General features: G+C 42.6%; 1 long non-coding RNA gene across 1 annotated transcript in view; it reads left to right on the forward strand.

Annotated features, from left to right (window-relative positions):
- LOC144583307 (uncharacterized) overlaps positions 1–16,487 on the forward strand; it is a 52,403-nt gene that overhangs the window by 23,384 nt on the left and 12,532 nt on the right. The window contains exon 2 of the long non-coding RNA XR_013537028.1: positions 1–16,487. This exon is cut by the window's right edge and continues 12,532 nt beyond it. This is a non-coding gene — a long non-coding RNA (uncharacterized LOC144583307).

Consider the following 16,487-nt stretch of genomic DNA (forward strand, 5'->3'; position numbering starts at 1 on the left):
ATTGGAAACACCTATCAACTGATTGTGTATCTCCATGTCAAGGTAACACTATTCAGGGACTGATGAATCTTGTCTGTTAACCGGGCTTAGAGGAGAGCTCCTAGCCCTGCTCCCTGTCAATGCAATGATGAAGGAGCCTGAAGAGAAATTCCTGCTTGGATGTAGATGCTCTCCATGAACAACAATGCAGATCTTCCAGGGTTCTCGCTGGCATGTGGAAGCTACAGGCAAGTGGAAATCCCTTCCTGTCATCAGGTGAAGAAAGCAATGTTAGAGAGGCAGGACGAGGTACACCCTTCTAAGTGAGCCAAAGAGACTGGTTCATTAACCCCTGCATGATGGAGCCGGTGATATATCCCATTTTTCTGACCTAAGTGCTGGTCTACCTGTTACACATTAGCTGAAAGATTGCTGTAGCTCCCATCATTTGACCCATGGATCTCCCAGCCCTCCTTTCAAAGATTGTGAGAATCCATTCCTTTTGCTGGACACTGCCTGTTGCCAAGCCCGAGAGTGGGCATCCTTCAGTAATAATTGCATGCCGCTGAGTTGAAGCTGACTTTTGACAACCCCTTCTAGGCATAGGATAGTCAGAGGTTATTTACCATTCCTTCTGCTGGGGCTATTCTGGGACTGTGCAATTTGTCCAAAGCTACACAGGCTGGTTCCTCTCCTGGGAAGCCAGGTGGGGAATTCAAAGTCCTGACGTCTGACTACACTTTGGGGTGCTCTGATTTACTGAGCTGCTAATGGTAAATCCATGAAATGAACACTTCAGAATGTTATGGCTAAAACAGGGTCATGACAACATTAGGAAGCCTTATTTTTAAAAAGCTATTTATTGCTGTTGCTTCTTGCAACTTGTTTGGAAAGTCACTTACTGTTACATGTTACAGTGATGAAAAATAACGTTCCGTGTTACATGTTGTGCTGTTCATTGTTTTGTTATTTTCTTTAGAGAGAAAAACCTTAGTAAGTAAATGGCCTCAAATAAAAATTATTGTCAAAATGCCTCCAAAATGCCATAAAATGCCCCTTAAAAGTAACTTTTGAAAATAACTAGAAAGCAGTTCCCGTTGTACCAATAATGTGATTTTGTTCCTACTTATTGCATTACTTCTGGAATGTAACTTTGCCACACTCTAGCTACTTCAGAAAACAGCCAGTAACAGGTAACTCTGTCACTTGTAACTGGTGACTTCCATGTCCCGGGTCATCCCACACTTTCAGCACTCTTTTCCTGAGGGAGACCATTGCTGACTCTGACAAGGCTAGTCAATCAGAATGGCTTTCAGAGGAGGTAAACAAGCTGCCTGCTGCCTCCCCACTCTAGAGACGCCATTGCCTTTCGCTGGCATGATGAGTCTTTGGAGCTGGAAGGATCACTTCTCTCGGCTCAGTTACGGTAAGTCAAGGTCCAGTCAGCAGTAGAACAGGGAGCAGCCAGCTGCCTTTAGTCAAGGATTGTTATTCCTGGCTGCAACCCTAACCGTGTTTATTCAGAAGGGAGTCTCATTCATTTCGTTCTGAGTCCTGCAGCAGATTCCAGCCAGGAGTGACGTACCCCATAGGGTTGTTGGGGACTGGAAAACTGAAGCTCATAGAGGCTGGAGGGACTGGGAGTAACTCAAAACAGGTCCCAGCTGTGTATCTCCCTCTCCTGCACACCCCTTTGGCATGATGTGCTTGGCCTGGCACTCTGCTTATGACACTTTATCAGGATATGAGACAGCTTGTTACAGGTATTGGGTAGCAAAGAAAAAAAATGTCTGAGTGTAAGGCATGGGGTGGTGTCTAGGAATTCCCAAGCCCTAAGATTTATCAGGTTTAGCCGAGAAGGAAAGATGGCTTCATCCTCTGTGCAAATGCTCTTCAATCAGAACTTGGAAAAGTTACTTATTGACATGGCATGATTTCCCAAAATCTCCCAACCAGCCATGTGAAGTGGGGACTATCATCAGCATTTGAATTAGTAAGGTGGTTTTGAAGTGTTTGTTTTAAAATGCTGACACTACGTGAAGAAAGCAAGTGACAGTGAAAGCAGAATGTTGGGATGGCTCTCAGTCTTGCAGGCTTCTTCTCAGATGCCTGGGAAAGAATTTTCTGGCCAGCAGAGAAGGCAGATTCCCACAGCCATTCTAAGGACCATAATGGCTGCGGGATTCTGGAAGTTATAGTCCAGAAAAAGTAACTTGAATACCACAGGGGGGGGGCATTTGTGAGTTTCACAAAAATAAGTTCCTGAAATGGGAAATGTTGAGAAGGGGTTCTTATAAGAGGATCAGCTTGCTTTTGAAACCTGGGAGTTCAAGAATGGATGTTGGACCTCTTGCCCCTCAGTGCTTCAGTTAGCTTTTCTGTTCTCGGCTGATGACTTTGCTGTCAGAGGCATTTCTCTTTATAAAGCAGAACCACAGCCAGACTTAGTCAAATCACAGCTCTTCCCTTGCTTCTCTGTGAGCTTGTCTGTTTGCTGATGGTTATCTGGGCCAGGGCCAAATAGTCTGAGAGGCGTCTTCCACTTCTACTTATGTCTGAGGCTTCACTGCAGCATTTCCACGAGGCCAGAGACATTTCAGCTGGAGACGAATCCAGATCAGACAGTTACAGCAACATTTCCAACCTATGGGTGGAAAAGAGTTTCCCTTCCCCCTTTCCTGCTGCATAATCAAGTACATCTTTTGACATGAGTGCCTGTGTGGGAGAAGGGGAGATAGCATTAATGCTGGAATGCAGGTGGGCAGAAGAGGAAGCCTGCAAAGGCATCGGCCAGAACTTTCAAAAAGCAACGTTCAAAAGGCGGCTTTGAAACAAGTGAAGCCCATCTTTCCCCTGCCTTGTCCTTAGACAGGGAAAGAAGGAGCTGTTCCATCGGGTACCCATTTAGAAAGGGCAGCTTAGGCCCTTGTCACACGAGGCAAATGTTTTCTGGTTCTTCCAATACTTTCCATACCTCTGTTGTACTGAAATCATGGTCACGTGGTTTATATCCCAGGATGTTTATTCCCAATAACTTTTAGCAGTACTGATTTATTTCCTTCTATTTGTATCATTATGGCTGGCAACACCATGTTAACTGGGTTATTCTCTCTCTCTCTCTCTCTCTCTCTCTCTCTCTGTCTCTGTCTCTCTGTCTCCCCATCAATATATCAGAAACAAGTCTCCCTTCTCCCCCTCCACACAGCTTTCCTGCTCCCTCATTTACCCACAGCTATTGTTTCTGATTGCAACAGAACCCCACGTGGGTAGATGGACTTGCACACAGAGGAGTGGGTGGAAATTTGAGGGAACCTTGATCAGGAAGGGGGTTCTGTCTAGGAGAGTGTCCCTCTGTTGCACTGGCTGCTCCTGCACACAGCAGACTTGGGATAGCCACGCAGCAGTACCGGCAGTCACACCTCTCCCATGATACGGGCATACCAACGTTGCACTGTATCTTCCCACAGGAAAAAAATTTAGTACTTCCCAGTAATACAATGGCGGCAGCCCCTCTGGTGACATATTTTTGCCAATGTATCAATGTATTGGGCACAACATCTTTTAAAAAAAAAGGTGTGAGCTGCAGTAATGGTGGCCGCCTTCCTGCCTTCAATTCTGAAAATAATTGGGAAGAGGTCATTCACAGAGACAATCCTGGTAAGGAATGCACTTGTGCAACAAAGGTACAAATAACATAACCCTCCTGGCAATGGGGGAATGTTCTGCAGTAACATCGCTAGCCAAGAAAATGTTGCATTTTTGACTCTGTGTTGTGTGACCAGGATGCCTTTTTACAGGAAGGCAGGTTTCTGCAGGGAAAAAAATGGGCATCAATGTGCATGGATTTACCTTGTTTGAAGCTGGATGAAGAAGTTGGGCTGTATCAGAATTTAGAAAAGTTACTTTTGTGGCTGTGACTTGCAGAATGCTCTCCCAAGAATGACTGCTGATTGACCAGGGGATTCTGAAATACTACTACTGCTGCTGCTGCTGCTTCTACTACTACTAGGCAACCTTTTGTAGGATTTTCTAGGTAGGGAGTACTCAGGAGTGGTTTACTTTTCCTCTGGGGTTGCTCTGCAATGGTGCAGCTTGCTCAAAGCTACACCACCTGGCTCTTCTCCTGGGATGTACAGTAGGGAATCAAACTCCCAAGTTCTGGCTCAGCAGGCAGAAACCAAACTAAGGCTGTGACTACACAGGTAAATACTGTGGGGTTTACTGTGGAAGTAAAATGGATGCATTCTAATTTTTTATATCAAACACATGACACAGCCAGGCACTTTATGCTTCTGCAGTGGAGTTTACCCCCGCCCCCTTGCTGCTGTAGGCTTCTACTTTTTTTCAAGCTGGAGCAGTTTAAATGGCCTTTTCTCTTTGTCATGAGTTATTTAATTCTCCAAAAGGACAGGCCACGTGACTGTGGGTGGTGTTCTGATGACGTACACCCACCCCTGCAAACTTTCTCTTTGGTCACTCTAAAAAGTTTTTTAAATTTGTAAAATATTTTTATAAATAAGCTACCGAGCTTAGCACCAGATCACGTTATCACTACATTGATATATAAGTATAGTCCTAGGTCATTTCTGCAGGGACAAAAAAGAGAGAAGTTAAACATCGATATGCATTAGAAACAACTCCGATGAATTACGGTGGACTACTGTGTCTTTGTGGTATATGTCTGTATGTTATGAAGAACTTAGGAAAGCTGTCCTTTTCTCCAACAGCATGTAACACTTTAAACCATCCACCTGCTTTACAATGAACCATAAAAGGAGATCCAGGTATCAGCAGAGGGCAGGATCAAAGATGTGGGGGGGGGCTGTGGTGTGGATTAGACCACATCAGATTGAGGGGCCATTGGTACCGAGACAATCTGCAGTTTCTGTGCAATCACGTAGTTCAAATAGAAGTGTAAAATAATTTGTGGCTCAAGCTGTAGCAAAGCCAAATTGCTTGGATTCAGCTTGGCAGCATAGTCACAGCGACACTGAGCTATTCATCCAGCTTCTGGAATTGTAGTAATCAATGACAACTTTTCCAAGCGCTAGCTATGCTTTCCACTCAAGTAGTAGTGTCCCTACATTGAGTAGCAGGTTGGGATCAATGGCCTTGTAGGCCCCCCTCCAGCTCCATTATGCTATGATTCTGTATTTCTTGTCAGTTTGCTCCTCCAGTCTGAGTGCCTTGTTAACCAACACTCATTCTTGTGGAATATATATATATATATTTTATCCATAACACCTTTGGGCAAGCATAAATTATCTCAGGGCTGGCAAACAATATTCTCCTTTCTATAGGAGTTTAACAGACAGTACTCCCTCCTCCAGGCGAGCCAGGTAGTACTTGAGGCAAGACAGGTAAAGATTTTTGACCTTGGAGACCAAGAATCCTATAAGCACTCCTCTTCCTACTCTAGTAACTAACAATTTGCTTCTCTTCCATGGAAGCTAAAATCAGGAGACTGAGAACACCCACCCTGCTTTGTCAAATGGAAAGGGAGGCCATCCTTTCAAACGTTGAGTCTTGTTTTGTTGAAACTGCTCCAGAAGTATCATTTCTTTCTTACTCTGTTCCTTTTTTTTTTTTAGATGGTGAGTTTCAGTAGGGTGGGTTCTTATACATCACCACCCTTTTGCTAGACCTAGGGAACAATCTATAGGGACACTGATGCACATGTATTGCTGATCTCAAACTGAGCTGGGAGAATCTTTTTGCCTTCTCTTTAGTACAGCTTCCAAAATCTTCCCAGCTAGCTTAGCTTAGCAAATTTGGGGGAACGGCAGGGGAAAAGACTTTTCCAAGTCCTTTGGTTTCTTGTTTTAAAAAGTGTGCATAAAGCACTCCAGGTGGCTTACAATTTAATTAGGCTACTCATTGCCACACCCCCCATGGGCTGGGTATACCATTTACCACCTTTGAAAGAGAGAAAAGTTGAGCCCGGGATCAAACTCATATCATGAACAGAGTTTTCACTGCAGTACTGTTATAGTGTAGTTATAGAAAACAGAGTGTATAAAATCTGCATGGCCAGGTGTGTGGGGCCTAGGACAGGGTGCACCTGAGCTCTGAATTTTGGAAGGTACCCATTCCCACTTCATTCATGAGCTTCCTATGTATATAGGAGCCCCTTCGCATTCTGTGGGAGCAGTGTGGACTTTCATGCTGTCTTTCTTTGTTCATGTCAGGCCCACCAATATACAATTAATAAATATGTCAGATAGTTGGGCAAAGCATCAGGCTGAAATACAGCAGCAGAAAGTAATTCTCGACAAACACAACAAGGGTTACTTCTGGATATATTATATTGTAAGCTATCTTGGGTGGCAGTCTTTTGAAAAGGTAGGCTATTAAACAAACAAAGACAAAAATATGAAAGAGTGACAAAGAAATGAATTTATGGAGGACTGTTTCTAAAGGCAGCAATTACTGGCTGGTCTGATGCATGTTTCCCAGTGGTCCTGCTGCTTAATTCCACTGCCAAGTGTATTTCATTCAAAGAGTGGTGCAGCAGTTCAGGAACAAATAATAGAACATTGCTTTTAACAAGAACAACACCTTACCAAAATGAAACACTGATCAAAAATCACTTGGATATTAGATTGCTAATATATTTTATCAGCCTGTGGAAGCAGACACAAATCTCTGGGTTTCCCAAAGACCACCTTATTCTCTCTTAAGGGCAGCACAGTTTCAAGAGATGCTATTTTCTTAACTCTTATTGACTGAAAATGCTGAGCAATACAAACAGTGCCTTTGTCATTGTGTTGGCTACGGCAGCTTGATTTTGCGATCTAGGAATTTTTGAAAACGCCCATTGTTATGAGGAACTTTGGTGAGTTTCACATGATTTCAGTACATTTGTACTGTACAATTACCCATTTAAAACCAATGGTTCAGTGAAAAATCTTGTGAACATATTAGTTATTTTCCTGTTAGTTTGCAAGGTGTCACAATGTTTGATCTGTATTTTTCTAACAAGAGCATTGATGCAAACAATTTCCGGAGTGATAATCTGCAGTCACAGGGTAAGCAGTCACATAGTAAAATAGGTTTAGCAATTTGCTAATCACATGGCGGCTACTGCTGCTGCTGCTGCTGCTGCTGATACTACTACTACTACTACTACTACTACTACTACTACTACTACTACTAAAGCATGAATAGTTAGAGAGCAGTAACATAAAAAGTGCCCTCCTTGCTCAAACCAAAACCCGACTAGTCCCGCATCCTGTTTCCGACTGAAGCTAATCAGCTGCCTCTGAAAAGTCTACAAAGAAGACATGGATGCCATCTTTCTCTTCTATGTTGCTCTCCAGGAACTGGTACTTTGGATAAAGCTTGGAAATGTTACCTTTTTGAACTATAATATTGTGTGAAGATGGCCACCAATTTGGCTAATTTCTGCCTCCCCCCCCAAAGAAAACTAAAACCAAACCCAGCCATTGCCGTCTTAGATTTAGAAGCCTTCTGTCTCTCAACCTGGTGTAATATCTACCCTTACTCTCCACAGCAGTTCTCCACAGAAGGATAGGTGGGAGGTTGAGCAAGATCCTGTGCTAGATCTTGGGTGATCTGCTGTAGATCTGAAAGTGTTTCCAATTCCCAGTTGTTTTACAATTCCAGCAGTAAAATCTATTTCATTATATAAATTAGGTGAATTAACAAAACTTTCTAGAATGGAAGTAAGCTTGCATAGGAACCAGGAGTAGAGTTAGATATGAAACAACTATGAGCAGAGTTCAGTTCTGGTATCAAAAACAAAACTCTTGGTCTCTGAATAGGCTCTCAGAAGTGCCCCCTTTTAACATTCTAAATGGATGTTTTTGCACCTCATTCGGTTGGATAAATCTTGTGATTCTGTGGTGGTGAGAAACAGAGAAGCCTGAAGTCTATCCACTCTGCTTTATAATCTCTGCCACTGGTCTTTTCCAATCCTATTCAGGGTCTTCTATATGATCTTTTCCAGTCCCATACAGGATCTTCTATACTGTCTTTCCCAATGGTATATAGGATTCCTTCATTCCTTCCTTGAAATGCCAGGACTTTATTATTATGATTATTATATATTTGTAAAGAAAGATGTTCTACATCCAGCTAGCTCCCAGCTTCCCTTGTTGAGGGAGATTTAATGGTCAGGTTTTAAAACAAAACAAAACAAAAAAACCCCCACAAAACTATTTTAGAAAAACTTGGGCACTGTGCCATATGACATCATCCTATTTGACAAATCGATTTGGAAATTGTTCTCAGTGTCACAAGCTTTTTCCCTTGCAACATGGGATACTGGAGCTGCCTTTAGTGAAGCATATGGCCCACACCCATAGCACATGCCCATCTACTTCTGCAGTTCTTGAATTTTTGATCAGGTGTGACAGGTCAGTTGGCCATTTTGTAGTCCAACTGTAACATTCCCAGTAACCATAGAATTGTATTCTTTTCTGGTCCTTATGCGGATGGGGTGCATACTTTGGCACTGAAAATGAAATATTTTTTTTCCTAGGGTTCTCCCACTGAGGAAGTTATTTTCCTCTTTGCCTTTATATCCTTTGACACACACACAAAATGAGCCATATATGTTGAAAGCTCTTGTTGGGACTCAATCCATAAAGGAGGCAGTGTGCAGAGGCAGAATGATAGAAAATTTTGTAATCATTGACTTCCTGTCTTGACGACCCTGGTACATTAGCTCTTATCAAAGTTGGAAGAGCGGCTACAACAACGTCGTCGTTATAGATAGGGGATCAATAGCTGGCAGGCTGCCCGAAGGTCAGGTAAAGTACTTAGGCGGGCAGTTTGCCAGGCTAAAGAGATGTCAAGAAAATCAATTAGTCTCTAAAGAAAGAGGAACAAGCTAACTAAAAATCCAATCGTGAAAGGCCTTCTATATTTCAAAGGCAGCTTATTAGCCTTCGCTATATCTTTATCTCTTTAATAAAATTACATTTGCTAAGCAATTAAATCAGACTCGGGTCACATGAGGCTAACACAAAAGAGGTTGTAAACACCTGGATAGCACCAGATTAGAACTAGCAGTAATAGGTAGGGATTACATCCAGTTAATTTCTGGGTACCTTGCTACAAGGCTTTTGATTAATTTGTCCCTCCTTACTCCCCCATCCCCCATCTCCCTATTGATCCCTCCACCTATACACATTTGGCATACCTAAAATACTTTCTCAGCTAAGCAGTAATGGAAAGGCATAGACATAGAACTTGTCCGGTGGAGCCGGGGTGGTTGCTTAGTAAATTATAGCTGTCTGAAGTCGATACAAGGAAGGGAAACACAGATGAGATTGTTTTTGTACATTTTCCCCCCATTCATCCAAGTGAAACAAATGGGTTTAATCATCATAATAAAAAGGAGCACAGCGTTAAGGCTTGCGGGCTGCAATAAATAAATAAATAAAAATTAAAAGAATGCTGCTGTTCTGTGTAAGCATTTCCGTATGAAGACCTTTTATTAAACAAAACTCCATTGTCATAAATTAGCTGAAGACTTACAGCTGCCAAGATACCATTGCTGCTGTTCTTCCCGAAGATAGGTCAAAGGTCAGCATTAATGCACTGACGTGAAGACATGTGGTGTGGTTCCTCATAAATGCCTATAAAGCAGCCAGTCCTAAACCAGGATGAACTTGCCTGGTAAGGAACCTCTGTAAAAGGGATAGTAATGTCTAGCTGAGGAAAGGAGGGAGGAAGCACAGAGCGTATGTCTCCATGGAGGTCAAAAATGCAAGCCGCAGATGATGTGCCTTTAAAAAAAAAGGAGCCTTTGCTCTCTGTTCCTAGGATTACATGCGGAGGAGGAGAAAGTGGGTCCCTTCAGATGTGTCTGGATGTGGAACCATGGCTCCATTCCATTCATGAAGCACAAACGGGAACAACTCTTGTTCAAAATGGAACTTGGGAAAGTTGCTTCTTTTGGATTGACAGTCCCAGAATCCTATGCCCACCATGATCTCTGGCTACAGAGGGAAAGAGTGGTCTCTCTATCCATGGGCCCTTCTGTTCCTTTTCCCATTGTACTGGTGAAAGGTACAAGGGTCTAGGGGGAGACTGGAGAGCTAGATGTGGAGCTGGGTCCATCCCAGACATTCCCCATGGCTGTAGTAAATCAGTGGAATAAGATGGTTTGCGTGAGTGCGCATGTGCACAAACACATGTACACCCACATACACGTATAAGCACTTCTGTACCAAAATTGTGGCTTCTGAGCCTTATTTCCTCCTGGCTAGATTATGCATGGAAACAGCAAACAGAATTGAAGATGTGTGAGGAGATAGGGAGAAACGCCGATAAAATGTGGCTGGGAGCTTTGTAATTGTTATCGTTATGTGCTGTCAAGTCACTTTTGACTTATATGAACCCAATGAATTAGTGCCTTCCAAGTGGTCTCACCATTAACAGCTCTGCTCAGGTCTTACAAACTCAAGGCCATCCTTCCTTTCTCTTTCATGTTTGGTCTTCCTTCAAAGGGGAAAGCATTCTTGACTTTGCCAGGGAGTCCTTCCTTCTCATGATGTGCCCAAAGTACAACAGCCTCTCTTTAGTCACCGGAATTAAAGGGCAATGAAACATTATCCCTCCAAAGATGCATTTATTTTTCAAATCTTCGGAGTCTGCCAAATCAGTTTGCAGCCTGTTTATTTCCCCTGAACAACAACAACAAAGCAAACTAATTTGCAATGTGCAGAGCTGTGAAACCTCATGGTACGAAAAAAACAAACTCCTTTAACTCTTAAGGCAGTTCTTTTATTATAAAGTGGGAGTCTTGTTTGTTACTGCCCTGGGAAACAAGAGGAAAGCTACTGGATAGGCAGGAAAAAGCAGAGAAGTAGTAAGTCTGAAAGGGATTTTTGTGGATGTGAGTGGCTAGGATTCTGCAGAAGAATTCAGAGAATCTGAAGCTATGTTAAAATAGCTTGTTGATTTAGGAGATTTCTGTCCAGTCTCAAGATAACTGATGACTAAGCTGCTCAACATCCAAAAAACTAAGATGATGGCCACTGGCCCCATCACCTCCTGGTAAATAGAAGGGGAAGATATGGAGGGCGGTGACAGATTTTACTTTCTTGGGCTCCATGATCACTGCAGATGGTGACAGCAGCCACGAAATTAAAAGACGTCTGTTTCTTGGGAGGAAAGCAATAACAAACCTAGACAGCATCTTAAAAAGCAGAGACATCACCTTGCCAACAAAGGCCCGCATAGTCAAAGCTATGGTTTTTCCAGTAGCGGTATATGGAAGTGAGAGCTGGACCATAAAGAAGGCTGACCACCAAAGAATTGATGCTTTTGAATTGTGGTGCTGGAGGAGACTCTTGAGAGTCCCCTGGACTGCAAAGAGATCAAGCCTATCCATTTTGAATGAAATCAACCCTGAGTGCTCACTGGAAGGACAGATTCTGAGACTCCAATACTTTGGCCATCTCATGAGAAGAGAAGACTCCCTGGAAAAGTCCCTGATATTGGGGAAGTATGAAGAGGAGAAGGGGACGACAGAGGACAAGATGGTTGGACAGCATCTCTGAAGCAACCAACATGAATTTGACCCATCTCCGGGAGGCAGTGGAAGACCGGAGGGCCTGGTGTGCTTTGGTCCATAGGGTCATGAAACATTGGACATTACTTAACGACTAAACAACAACAAGCTGCTAGCGGTCCAGAGTGTAATTCTCGTTGGTTCTCTATTCCCTGGGCAACTCATAGCCAAAGCTATGTTCTTCTAGCAAGGAGCAAGGCAGCAAGTTCCATGTAGCTACTCATGGGTAAGCTCAGGGAGGTCTTTTATTAACTGTGGAGACCTTTCTCGGGTGCAGGGAAGTACAGCTTCCCAGTCTCTTATTGCTCTGGGGCATTGGTATTTCTGGCCTATATATTTTCTGTTTGGATCTAAGAATTTTGGCATATTGTGTACATAAAATTATTACACATATCTAAAGTGGAAAAGCTACATAATTAAGAATGTATGAGCTTTAAAATCCTGGAATCAGCAGACCTTCAAACTGTATATAAATGCATATTTAAGCAGTGTAATTTTCTCCATTGGCATAGTTGCCAAAGTAAATGTAGTTCTTACTGTTAAGAGGCTGGGATTCAGAAATCCATGCCGATCATCTTCCTTTCATCCAGAGATCTATGCATAAATCCAGATTTTCTCTCTGCATGCCCCTCTTACAAGTCAAGCAGCACTTGACATGAAGGATAGTGTGCACTACACTGCAGGACTGTTGTAAACCAGTAGTCTTTCAACCTACAAAATGAGGACAGCGGGTAAAATTCATTTGAAATGGGGAATATAATAACTCCCCCCCAAAAAACCCTCTTTTCCATCTGAGAAGTTAGCAAGACAGACAACCATCATGGTACTTTGCTTCCAAATATATATGAGCAAGGCTGTTCTGAAATATTCATTTTAAAATGCCCACACTAACAAAGAACCAGACCAGAACGAGCAAAAACAGAATAGCACAATGGATGTTCATCTTGCTAGTTCTTCCTATGAACCAGAAAACACTGCTTCTGTGGAATACAAGTCCCAGAATCCCCCAGCGAGCATGGCCAGTGTTCAAAAAGCAAAGTTTCCAAGCTCTGCTTCTTTTTTTTCCTTTCATGGCGGTCAAATTTCACTGCCTTCCGAGATATTGGTTGACTAGGCAAATGGGCAGATATCGATGTAGGGCAAGCCTTCATGCTCTGGGCCTGTGAGGTATGGCTCAAGCTCTTCCTGTGACGTGTCATGATTCCTCATCAGAGCTGATCCTGAGCCGGCTGGGTATATAGAGAAGGAAAATTCAAAGGTTTGATGACAAGGTCAAATTATGCTCTTTTGGACAAGCATATGTGGACATGGTTGTGTTTCACTGGAACCTCCAACTTTTCACCTACTGTTTGTAGAATTTGGTAGCAATGGTATAATTGTGCTATGTGAATATGAGGACTTGAACAATTGTAGCTAGATATCAAAGAGGGGGCTCTCACCTTCTCCCAAGACAAACAGAGGCTGGAGAATCCAATATCGTCGAATTGTAAGTCCACTCTGGGTTTTAATTCAAACTTTATAGTGTACTATCCAAGGTGCTCGGGCCCATGTGCAAAATAGCTTTAGTACCTCGGACCACTCCATAAAAGTTTGGACTTCAGCCCAGAGTGGATTCATCATCTCCTGTGATCTTGGAGTCACTTGCTTCCAGTGACCTGCTGAACTGATAGAACTACTATTGCCCATGGTGTCCTCATCTTCCTTTCTGTCCTTTTTTGGTCTCTCCTTAGCTGGTTGTGCTAGTTTTGTGGTATTTAGAACCCAGATAAATCTTATGGCCCAGACAAAACAGTGACAGAAAAATAAAGGAATGGACATGCTGGGTGAACTGCATGCCTTATTACATAGGCTCTAACTCTCTTAAGCTATTCTCTGGGTGTGATCAGAAGGCTGGAAATACACGTGCCTGATCCCATTGGAAAGGGCCACTTGGCAGGGAGTGATCTCCCATGAACTTTGATAGTTCAGTGGTTTAGAGGTTGGGAGTTCGATCCCCCACTGTGTCCCCTTGACAGGGGCTGGAGATGATGATCCATAGAGTCCCTTCCACCTCCACAGTTCTAAGATTATGATTGTTACTATTATTAAAGTGACTCATCTGTTGGGGGAATCACTCCAGCCTAGCCTGCAAAAGCAGCACCCCTACAAATGCACCAAGAACTCCAGTTTGGGCATAGATTGGGGACAGGCTGGAGTGCAATTCCCCGTACAGTGCATGATTTCCGGGAAATAGATTGCCTTGGACAGCTTCACAGGCAGTCCAAGATATGATCTATTTCCCCATGTGATCATGTCCTCTGCTTGCAATCTTATGCTGAAGTAAGTTTCCAGCTAACTCACTTTTGAAATTAACAAAGAACCCTTCCAGTACTTCAGGTGCGCACAGTGAATAAAACATGTCTGTGAGGGAACACACCCTGGGGAGGACAGAGAGCAAAATCTTGCTTTAGGCTGTAGCAAAAGCTACCTGAGGCAGTTGTTGTGAGATCCCCAATTGGCCATAAAAAAGCCCCAGCTGGACTGCTCTTGGGTTTCTCAGCTACCTGCTACACAAACGCGAGGATTGTCTGGAACTTTTCTCATGGTTATCTCTTGCTTATAAAGCTGCTGCTAAAGCACAAGAGCAGGAGATCTGTGAACATTTGACAACCCTTTATTCCTCTGTTTTGAACAAAGGAAAAAAAGTGACAATTTCTTTTTTCAATCATAACATTCCTCTTCTATTCCAGCTTATATGCATGGTTTACAGGTTGCAGGAGTTGTGCTTTAAATGTAAATGGTGAATGCCACTATCCATATGTTTCCTTTTCTCATGCATCATTTGATATAGTATGTACACTTTCTGTTAAGTTATTATGGCATTCAAGCGTGCATTGTTTCATAAGGCGCCCTGACAAACATGCTAATTTTTTTTTGCTGTGATACCCAGATGAATGCAGAGCCTGGTTTCTATTGTAATTCAAAGTAATGCTTAAGTCCCTTTACCGAGAAGTTATTGGAGTGAAACTGTTCATCTTGTGGAATTACTTTTTGACAATGATGCATGGGGAAATTACGCCTCAGGAACCAAAGGGGAAGGAGAAAAAGATGCACGCAGTAAAAAATTCAACGAACTAAACAGCTTAAGGAAAGAAAGAAAGGAAAAACTATCCAGTTGAAGAAAAACCATTGGAGTCTGTCCAAGAGTTTGTTATCACCTAAATAATGCTGTCTAGTGTCCTTCAAGGGATTCATGCAAGACTGCCACAGTTGGAATAGGTGGAGATTACCCTCTCGTTAGGTCATCAGAGTGTTGCTGATTTGAATAAACACAGCTGCTGTTTTCTAAGAAATATGGCAAAGAGCATTTGGAGAGAAAGGGGACAGGGCAATTAGTGTTGTTGAAATGCCAGAAAAAAGACAAGTTGACATATTTTATATTTACAGGAATGTTTGATTCCAGTGCTCTGACTCAATAGAATGGGGGACGGCCCCAAAAATTAATTATGAATTATTTCTCATGCAATAATATATAAATGAAGCATGTAAGTTAAAAAAAATACGTGCCTCTGGAATGCCCTACAACTCCCAGTGTTAACTATGACTATTTCCCCAATCCTCATTGTTTTCACAAAAGAAGAGAGATACAATAAGGCATGACCAGATGGGGAAGTTGGAGCAATCTGGTTGGCACTTAAAAAATTTTTATTTTTGGTGCATGCATGCATGCAGTACAATTCTAATATGTTGGAGGCATCTTTTGGTACAATATATATAATTTATATACTGTGCTAGGTTGATACATTGCTGTAGTGCTATGTCACTTGCTTTATTTTATTTTTAAAGGGGATGTTGCCATGGCTGATGAAGTGATGGCTGCACAAAAAGGGCAAGAGAGGGGTGGGGATTGGTGGCATCAGTAATCAAAAGGGGGACTAATTGGAGCTATCCAGTTGTCTGGATCCTTCTCATACGAGAAGAAACATCTCCTATGTGATTGGGAGGATAGCTCAAGTGCAAGATAAAACTGACTGCAGCACAATACATATAGATGAAGATGAAAATAGAGGGGGGTTGTCCATTCTCCTTTTTAATATCATAACCCACTGAATACATCACAGGCTTGTCACCTCAGATAACACCACCCGCAGCTCTATTTGGGTGCAAACTAACCGACAGCATGGGCTACAGAACAAGATAATCAGGAGCGCTCTCAATTGTACCAAATAAACTACAGCCCTAGTGCTGTGCCAGAAGAGAAAGCCAGACAGCTTGTAAAAGGGGTGGGATGGATTGCTCTTATTGCAAACACATGAGGCTGTCAGAAAATAGGGTGAACCAAACCACACCAGAAGTGAACCAAATACCCTGTAGTGAGCCATATGCCCGTCTGGTCGCCCTCCAAGTTAATAGCATATTTTTCTTCTAAATCTTGAATTTATGCATGTTTTGACTACTTGTTTCTCCTGCTAAGACTGTGCAGTTATTCTGGTTTACTTAGGAGATACTGTACGCACAGCCCCTTCTCAAGTTCCATTCCATTCAGTGGAATTTAGTCCTAAGGAAGCCTTAACTCCATGCAGTTTGGAATAGAAATTGTTACTGATTTGCATCCATGGCTGCCCTGTCCTTGTGAGCAGCCATGTTCGCACCTAAGCTATAACCATAATAATAACTGTGTGCCATCAAGTCAATTCTGACTTACGGTGACCCATTTCGGGGTCTTCTAGGTAGAGAAGACTCAGAAGTACTTTACTACTGTGTTTGCCTGAAAATAAGACAGGATCTTATATTAATTTTTGCCCCCCAAAACACATCAGGGCTTATTTTCAGGGGATGTTTACTTTTACAGTCATGTCATCTTCTGGTTGCTGCACAATGGTGGAGGGCAAGGTTTCACTTAACTAGGGCTTGTTTTTTTTGGGTAGGGCTTATATTACGAGCATCTTGAAAAACCATACTAGGTCTTATTTTCAGGTTAGGT

Source organism: Pogona vitticeps, chromosome 1 (genome assembly GCF_051106095.1).
Source record: "Pogona vitticeps strain Pit_001003342236 chromosome 1, PviZW2.1, whole genome shotgun sequence".
Lineage (NCBI taxonomy): Eukaryota > Metazoa > Chordata > Lepidosauria > Squamata > Agamidae > Pogona > Pogona vitticeps.